The sequence below is a fragment of the Odocoileus virginianus genome, chromosome 10 (assembly GCF_023699985.2).
Source record: "Odocoileus virginianus isolate 20LAN1187 ecotype Illinois chromosome 10, Ovbor_1.2, whole genome shotgun sequence".
Lineage (NCBI taxonomy): Eukaryota > Metazoa > Chordata > Mammalia > Artiodactyla > Cervidae > Odocoileus > Odocoileus virginianus.
Genome location: NC_069683.1, coordinates 5,528,677 through 5,537,528, shown reverse-complemented (window position 1 = coordinate 5,537,528; position 8,852 = coordinate 5,528,677).

The window sequence follows — 8,852 nt, the reverse complement described above, 5'->3', positions numbered from 1 at the left end:
AACATGTCACCCTCCATGCTTATGACCCTTTAAAGATTTTCCACTGCTCTTAAGATAAAGTACAGAATTCCTAATAAGTCCTATGATACCATGCAAAAAGTAATGTATAGACTCTTTTAAGGTTAAAAATTTCTTTAGCTTCCCTAAGGTTGAAACTCTGTTTTCATTTATAATGTTGCCTAAGCAAGTCTGTATCAGTATAGGATTTTCCCCCTACACCCTTTGGAGGGTGAGTAGAAGAAATGGAAGTGTTCCATGGAAATGGTAGGGAGGGATTGGGTCTTGAAGAAATGGCTGGCTACAGTGGGCACTCAAGAGTCTAGAACAGAGGTCAATGTAGGGGGCGGGTGACTGCAGCCCCTCGGTCTCTGGGATGGGCATGTATATATAGTCCAACTCTGAAGTCAAGCATGTTTTGTAGGAGGGGAGGTGGTTTTGAACAACCATAAGGAAGAATTGTTCAGTATAGACAGTACCTTTCCATTTTTACTCTCAAAACACTTTACAAACAAAAAATTAAAAAGAAGCTAATGTTTATAGCTCTCCTGCAACTCAAGAAGGAGTTCAACTCAAGAGGTTCAAGAGGGAGGGGATACATGTATACTTATAGCTGATTCACATTGTCGTGCATTGGAAACTAACACAACACAGCACTGTAAAGCAATTAGCCTCCAATTTTAAAAATTCTTATTAGCATTATTAACCTAAAGTAGTCTGTCTAGTCAAAGCTATGGTTTTTGCAGTAGTCATGTATGGATATGAAAGCTGAATCATAAACAAATCTAAGTGCCGAAGAATTGATGCTTTGGAACTCTGGTGTTGGAGAAGACTCTTGGGAGTCCCTTGGATTACAAGGAGTTCAAACCAGTCGATCCTAAAAGAAATCCGTCCTGAATATTCATTGGAAGGACTGATGCTGAAGCTGAAGCTCAAGTACTTTTGTCCACCTGACGCGAAGAACTGACTCACTGGAAAAGACCCTGATGCTGGGAAGTATTGAAGGCGGGAGGAGAAGGGGACAACAAAGGATGAGATGGTTGGATGGCATCACCAACTTGATGGACATGAGTTTGAGTAAGCTCCGGGAGTTGGTGATGGACAGGGAATCCTGGCGTGCTGTGGTCCATGGGCTTGCAAAGAGTCGGACATGACTGAGCAACTGAACTGAACTGAACTGAAGCTAAAATAGTGATCAATGTTTTGCTAAGACTAAACCTCCTCCATCCCATGACTATGGCCCTATCTGCCAGGTTGCAAATTCTACAGCCTTTCATATACCCACACATCAGGTACGACTCATTTCACCCACCATTTCTCTTGGGATTTCTGGGGTTCCATCATTTGGGCCACAGGCCCTGATAGCACTTGAACTTCTCTCAGTGGGAAGGCTTTCTCATTTGTCCATTTTTCCTCCTTTGTCCCTGCCCCATGGCAGCGAGAGCAGTGTCGCGTTCAGCTAGGTTGTTTTCGTTCACTGGGGCACACCTGGCCCCCAGCTCTTGCAGCAGGGCTTGGGTTCATCAGCACGTGGGGGCGGGAGTTGCACACTGAGCCTCAGATGAGGGTGTCTGCACCTCACGTCACCTCTGAGGACCCCCTTTGAGTTCAGCTTCCGTCGGGCCTCTCCCTCTGAGGTTTGGTTTTCTTCCTGGGCTGCCTTTACCTGTGTGAGGTCACAGGCAGCCTCCTGGGGTGCTGAGAGGCTATGATGGAGGTTGGCCTCCCAGGCAGAGAAAAAACAGCACACATTTTTAGGTGTCATTTAAATTACCATTTTCAATTAGTATTAATAAACTGAGATTTTGTACTAATACATATAGCTTTATTTCTCTGTGTGTGTGAGAGAGGGCGAGAGTGTCTTGGAATATATCATGTAGCCTAGATATCAGCATTTGCCTAGGCTTTGTTTATTCAGTTTAGGGTATGGAGGGACCCTTTTATGGCAAAGTGTGTGTCGTGTTTACCTCAAGCTGTACCTTTGAAGTTAGATTTGTATTTTCTGTTTATCTGTACATTTTCAGGGAATTCTTGCTTTTTATGTTGTTATTTTCCGTCTCCACTTTGAAGACGATTTGGAATATCCTCTTGTGAGTATTATTTGCTGACAAACAGGGATATCTGAGTACTGGGTTTGTCTCATTCACCTTGATGGCCTTGATTTAATTCACCTGAATCAAATCATCGTCTATGTGCCCTCCTGCAGGTGGTCCTTGGCAAGTCTTTGTAGACTCATGCAAAATAGGCTGGATGCTAGCCCAGAGTGGGGTTATACGCATGTGCCGTGAGAGTAGGAGAGCGAGGTGATTCGGAGACATGATGCACACAGCAGAGCTCCGGGCCTGGCCTCAGCGTCTTACGAATGTGGAAGGTAAGGTTCTTCCTGGCATTAGATGGTGTAATAGCGGTCCATTGCTGGAACCTGACACTGATCCTTCACCCCTCAGTGGGGGAGGGGGGTGCAGAAACTGGGACAGCAGAGAGAAGACATCCTGAGTTCCAGAGGAATGGCTTGTTGTAAAAAACTCCTTTATTTGTGTTCTTGTCCTCATTCACTCAGTTTGAATATGGGCAGAGGTGGATAGCCTGAGTTAGGGCCTCCTTAATGTACCCAACACAAGTACAAGAGGAATCTGTGGGTTCCATGTGCAAATAGGAAGAAACACCTTGGGGTGATTGTCCCTGGTAGCCACTCTTGATGGTTGCCAGTCATCAGACATTGGCTGTCGCAGTGTCATAGATGCTGTCTGTGACAGTGGGAATTGCCCCCCCACCCCCACTTTGCACTTCCCACCCTATGGAGCTAAAGCTTCTTTTGAAATGGCAGCTCAGATGATGCTGTGATGTATTGGTGCAGTGCTTCCTTTTCAGAACTCGTGTCTAAAATGTTACTTAATCTTAACCCTCCAAAAATCACTCAAAGCCTAAAATTCTACACTCCAAAACCCTTTCTTTTTTCTGTGTTGATTTTTAAATTTATTTTAAAGATGATATTGCATCTGAACAACATGGTTTTTGCCCAAAAGTCAAGAAGTCTAGCCCTCACCCATGTGTAAGTGTGTTTTAGGAGTATCCACAGAGAATCTGAACTCTGCCATGTGTTGGAAGAGAAACACATTTTAAGAACATTTATATTCTAAAAGTTATTTTGTGTGTGAACACTGTGCTATTTTTTGTTTGTTTTTTTTAATGACCAAGTGTTTCTATATTTTTATTTAGTTTTTTTGTGTGTGTGACCCCATGGACTGTAGCTCAACAGGCTCCTCTGTCCATGGGATTTCCCAGGCAAAAATACTGGAGTGGGTTGCCATTTCCTTCTCCATTTATTTAGTTTTTAACTTACGTGAGGAATGGTCTATTAATGTGGTGAGCCACCCAAATAAGGGGAATGCCACTGGAGTTGAGGGTGAAGAGGCGTGAAGTGTAAAATCAGGTAAGAGTGTTTGAAATATTGATCCAGGGCTCTTTTTTGAGGGAGCAGATAAGAGTGTATATATCTTAAGACCTCCAGAGAAGAAGTACGTTTATTACACGAAATGTGTGTATTTTATCTAAGGCTACCTGTAAGGCACATAGTGGCTCAAATTCAATCCTTGCAAGCGTCAGATCATAGATATGCAGTCACCTTAAGGTCATGATTGCGTTGTGGCTGTAAAGGAAGTGGGGGAGAACTGTCCTTAGACCACCCCTGTGCATTAGTTCTGGACTAACTTTAAATTCAGTCTTCATATGTATTTTTTTTTTTTTTTAAGAACTTATTTTGGCTGTGCTGGGCCTTTGTTGCTGCACAGGCTTTTTTCTAGTTGCGGTGCCTGGGTTTGTCATTGCAGTGGCTTCTCTTGTTGTGGAGCACAGGCTCAGAAGTTGTGGGCACGGGCTTGTTGCTCCGCCGCATGTGGGATCTTTCTGGACCAGGGATTGAACCTGTGTGTCTTACATTGGCAGGCAGATTCTTTATCACTGAGCCACCAGGAAAGCCCATTAGTTTTTTTTTTTTTTTTAAGCTTCATTTCAAAGGTTGTTAAAGCTCTGTAAGTAACTCTTTCTGAATTTCTCTTGATCTCAATATTTATATTGAGTTTAGACCTTGGAACCAATCAGTGTGCTAAAGCAATTACTATCATTTTATTATGGTTACTCCAATTTATGGATTTCTCCCATAAATATACAGTGTTGTTCTGTAATCCAACATAAAACTGCAGTTGTAGTTAATAGTGAGTCTTCTCAGCATGGTGAACACGAGCTTGTAGAGAATCGGCATGTTTGAGTAGCTTTGCCTAGTTCTTATATCAAGGCAGTTTTTCAGGTGAGAAAACAATCTCCAGGTGTTGTTAAAAGCTGCACAGAAGGTGCTGTCAGAACCCCTGACTGCAGGTCCTCAGCCCTCCCCACCAGGCCTGCTCATCCAGGTGGAGAATTTCAGACAACAGGCGTGGAAAGTATCTGTATCTCAGCTGTATCTGCCTTTTATTGAGTGACACAGAGGCTGTAAACCATGTCCATCAAGCCTGGCCATAAAAAGGTATGTGTAGACCAGTCGGACTCATGAGGCAAACTCTCCAGGACAGAAGGGCTAAAAGGTTCTTTTATTTAAAAAACAAAAACCCCTTCCTCACCAATTGGGCATGACTTTCAATGTTCTTCTATCTAACTGAAATTTTTCTACCCAGTGCCTTGGCAGAAAGATGCAAAATCAATTTTGGGAAATTCTGAGTGGAGGTCCTTTGACTTCCTGAGAGGTGGGCTGGGAGAGGGGGACAGGTCCCTTGGCTCTACCTGTGCTCCTGAGGAAGAGGGCGTGGGCACCCCTCCTGTCAGCCGTGGGGGTTACAGGTGGGTTGCGTGAACTCTGTTTCAGCCCCGAGGTGGGAGAGGCAGTGTTCACTGGGCAGAGTGGTTTGGAATAGGGCTGCCTATGAACACGGGGCCTCCTCCCCTCTCTTGTCCTTGGAGGCTAGTCTTCCAACACAGCCCCTTCCAAGGACCAGGGCGTGGATATAGCCAAGAATTAAACCATAAACCAAACCAAAGGTCAAATACTAGCTACAGTGAAATCCATAAGACTGCCTTGACATCTCTCTTATCTTTGGTGCCCAGATATTGGCTTGCAGTGAGAGAGCAGACTGGGGCATTGGTAAGCCCAGGTGTGGTGTGCCCAATGTCTGAGGTTGGCAGGTTAATTTTGGAGGCCTTGGTTTCTTGCTGTTGAACGACCCCTGGACCTCATCTTTACAAGAGGCAGAAGCCTTGATATATTTTAAACTTGTGGGAAGACCTCTTAGCAAGCTCTTGGCATAAGGCTGTGTTTTTGGCGCTGACAGTAAGTGGAACCAGGAGTGATAGCCTTTTGAAGTTGAAGGTACCTTTGAGAACATCCATTCTGACCACCTCAGTTGGCCCGATCCTTCCTATGCTTATTTGTAAAATGGAAATGAGTATGTGCCTCATAGAATTGTCATGAGAATTACATGAGATAATTTCTGTAAAGCACTTGGAATTGTGCCTGGCACTGAGTAAGCCCTTGATAACATTCACCACCATTATTGTTGTTGCTCTTCATGGATGAGAAGGCTGGGATCCAGAGAGGTGAAATACCTTGCCTGAGGTCACACAGATGCGCAGCACCCCACCCTACCCCCCCCACCAAAAAAAAAAGCAGAACTGGAGTCCAAGTCCACTACACTTTGCTGGAGGCAGCTGTTTTTCTGACATCTTTGGTCTAGTTGCAACTGAGCTCAGATTCATGTGCCCCTAAGAGAACACAGCATGTGGAATAGCTTTGGTTTTGTTATGACTACACAAGTCCTCTCAATGTCACTGCCTTTCTGCTTGATGCCCTGTTTGAGTTAAAAGTTCAGTGAAGATCCATGTGTGTGTGTATGTGTGCACGTGTGTGTGTGTGTGTCTCTGTGTGTGTGGTGGCCCTTCCTGCATAATTTAGTGGTCTCCTTTGCATTAGTGTATTAGCATGTTTTCACTTTTAACCTTTCACCCTCTGAGCCTGGCATTTAAAATGCTATTAAACTCAATAATGTTTCCTATAAACAACCTTAGAGGGATGGGAAATAATTGGAATGACATTTTTAATAGGCTTCTGTTTCTCAGCCCTCTGGACTGCATGAACCCAGCCAGTGCTGGCAGAGGGGGCCTGGTCTGAGGTTGGGAGAGCTTGGACATCCTCTGGGGTGCCAGAGGACCGTTTAAAGAACAGAGAATGGTTTCTGTGCTGAAAAAGTAGAGGGTTTTGAGGGGGACAGTCTTTTTATTTTCTTAATGAATGAGGTGAATCCAAGAGCTGATCACTCCTTCCTCCTTCCAATGGTTTCAAGACACCTTAGGGCCAAATTTCTGGGCACCTTTAGCCAATGAGTCAGACTTTCTGGAATGTGGTTTTGTGCATTCTCTTGTTTTCAATATGTATTTTTTGGTCCTCCTGTTTCTATTTTATGTCATAATTCTATTTTATGTGCCATAATATATGTCTCCTAAATTTGTTTTTGGAGCACATTTAAAAAAAAATCTAGTTGGATGTTGTCTTTTCTGCTTATAAATTTGTGAGACCTTGCTGGGGAGGAGACCTTTCTGTGCCCCAAGTTTAGCTCCTTTGTTAATAAAACGGAAATGGACATTATCTTGCCCAGACATGTTATGTGGGAGCAAGCACGACTGCTTACAAAGAATCATGTATGACTTGGAATGTTTTTTTTTGCTGCTATGATCGGGGCGAGGGGAAGGGATTGAAAAATACTGGAATCTTGAATTTTTTGCCTTAATCAGAGTTCCAGATCCTATTCTCACAGAATCATGTTCAGAAAGTACATGTTAGTCATTCACCTATGGTGAATAAATATTATAGCTGCTTTCAGTATTAGCTCATTAAATAGTATTTGAGAGTCCTACTATGTGCCCAGCACTGGGACAGACCTCGGGGGGCAGGGGGGGGGCGGCGTGCAGAGGAGAATAAATGACTGCAGATGAGAAGTTGGAGCTCAGGTGACAGCACCGTATGGTTCCCCTACTTAATCATGCATGCATTTAACAAGCATGGCTGTGTCTAGGCACTGTTTCAGGCAGTGGATTGAAGATAATCAAGATGAGTGAAATCCCCACTTTGCTAGAACTCATATTTCAGTGAAGGGAGAGTTTAAAAACAAGGAAAGAGAAACCCCATAAAGCTGTCTGCTTACCAAGTGTAAATTTTTGGGTGTGTAAATTGTATCTCAAAAGGGTAAAGAAGGAAAAAACCTCAGCCCTCACTGGCCTTCGGGTTCACCTTAGGACGGTTGACCCTCACTCTTCACTGGTGTATGCAATGCTGCCGCTTGCTGACCTGTATCCGTGAGCCCAGAAACCAATCTCCCGGAGATTTTGTGGTCATTTGTCGGTGTGCACAGGGCAACGAGACATGTGACTCACCTGGCGAGCATGTCCTCTGAAGGGGAACCAGGTGACACTCTGCCTTCCTGGTTAGCTCCTGCTGTGGGCAAGTAGCCTCTTTGTTGTCTTTTTAGTGCAGTGGCCTTGTATCTTTGTGCTTTTTTGTTGGTGACTTCGCTGCTTACAGTGGCCCTCATGAGTGATGCTGGGGTGCTGTCTTGGGATCCCGATCACAGGAAGGCCGTGATGGGCCTGGCAGACAATATAAAGTAGTTTCCTTCAGGCATGAGCCACAGTGCTGTTGCCGAGTTCAGTGTTCATGCTTCCACAGTGTGTGTTACAGGCAGCATGTTTCAATAGGAAACATAAACCAAGGTTACATATTGATTGGGTGATGGCAGTGTTGTGACTAGAGGCCTGTAGGGACCTAACCCTGTATTCCCTCCCTTCGGAGTGGTGCATTGTTGCTGGGATCATGCTGACTTCCCGGAACAAAAAGACTGGGAGTAACAAGAATTGACTAGATATGCAAGGCCAGGCCAAGGGCATCTGTCCAGCTTGTGTACCTAATGGCTGTCTTCTCTAAAATAATCCCACTTTATGGAATAGCTTTCTCCATCCCCCACTTTTAGTCTGTATGTGTCCCTAGATCTGAAGTGGGTCTCTTGTAGACAGCATATTTATGGGTCTTGTTTTTGTATCCATTCAGCCAATCTATGCCTTTTGGTTGGAGCATATATTCCATTTATTTTTATGGTAATTATTGATATGTATGTTTTTATAGCCATTTTGTTAATTGGTTTGGATTTGATCTTGTAGGTCTCTTTTTTTCTTCCTCTTTTGTTTTCTTGCAATTTGACAACTAACTTTAGTACTTTGTCTGGATTCCTTTTCCTTGTGTGTGTGTGTGTGTCTATGGTTGAATGGCATTACCATCAACCTCAACGGACATTGATTTGAGCAAACTCTGGGAGATAGTGAAGGACAAGGAAGCCTGGCGTGCTGCCTTTAATGGGGTTTCAAAGAATTGGACATGACTTGGTGACTGAACAGCAACAAAATCTATTGTAGCTTTTCATTTTGCAGTTACCATGAGGTTTTGATATAGCAGCATATGTATAAAAAGGACTGCTTTAACTTGCTAGTCTTTTAACTTCAAATGCATTCCCAATATCCTGCATTGGTACTCTCCTCATGTTTGCTTGGTTTTGATATCATATTTCTGTGTGGATGATTTCCTACCTTTATGTTTGCTTTTATTGGTGAGCTTTCTCATCCATAATTTTCCTATATCTAATTTGTGGCCTTTTCTGCCTTGAGAAGTTTCTTTAGCATTCGTTGTAAAACTGATTTGTGTGTGTGTGTGTGCGCTTAGTCTCAGTCGTGTCCAACTCTTTGCGACCCCATGGACTGTAGCCCACCAGGCCCCTCTGTCCATAGGGATTCTCCAGGCAAGAATACTGGTGTGGGTTGCCATG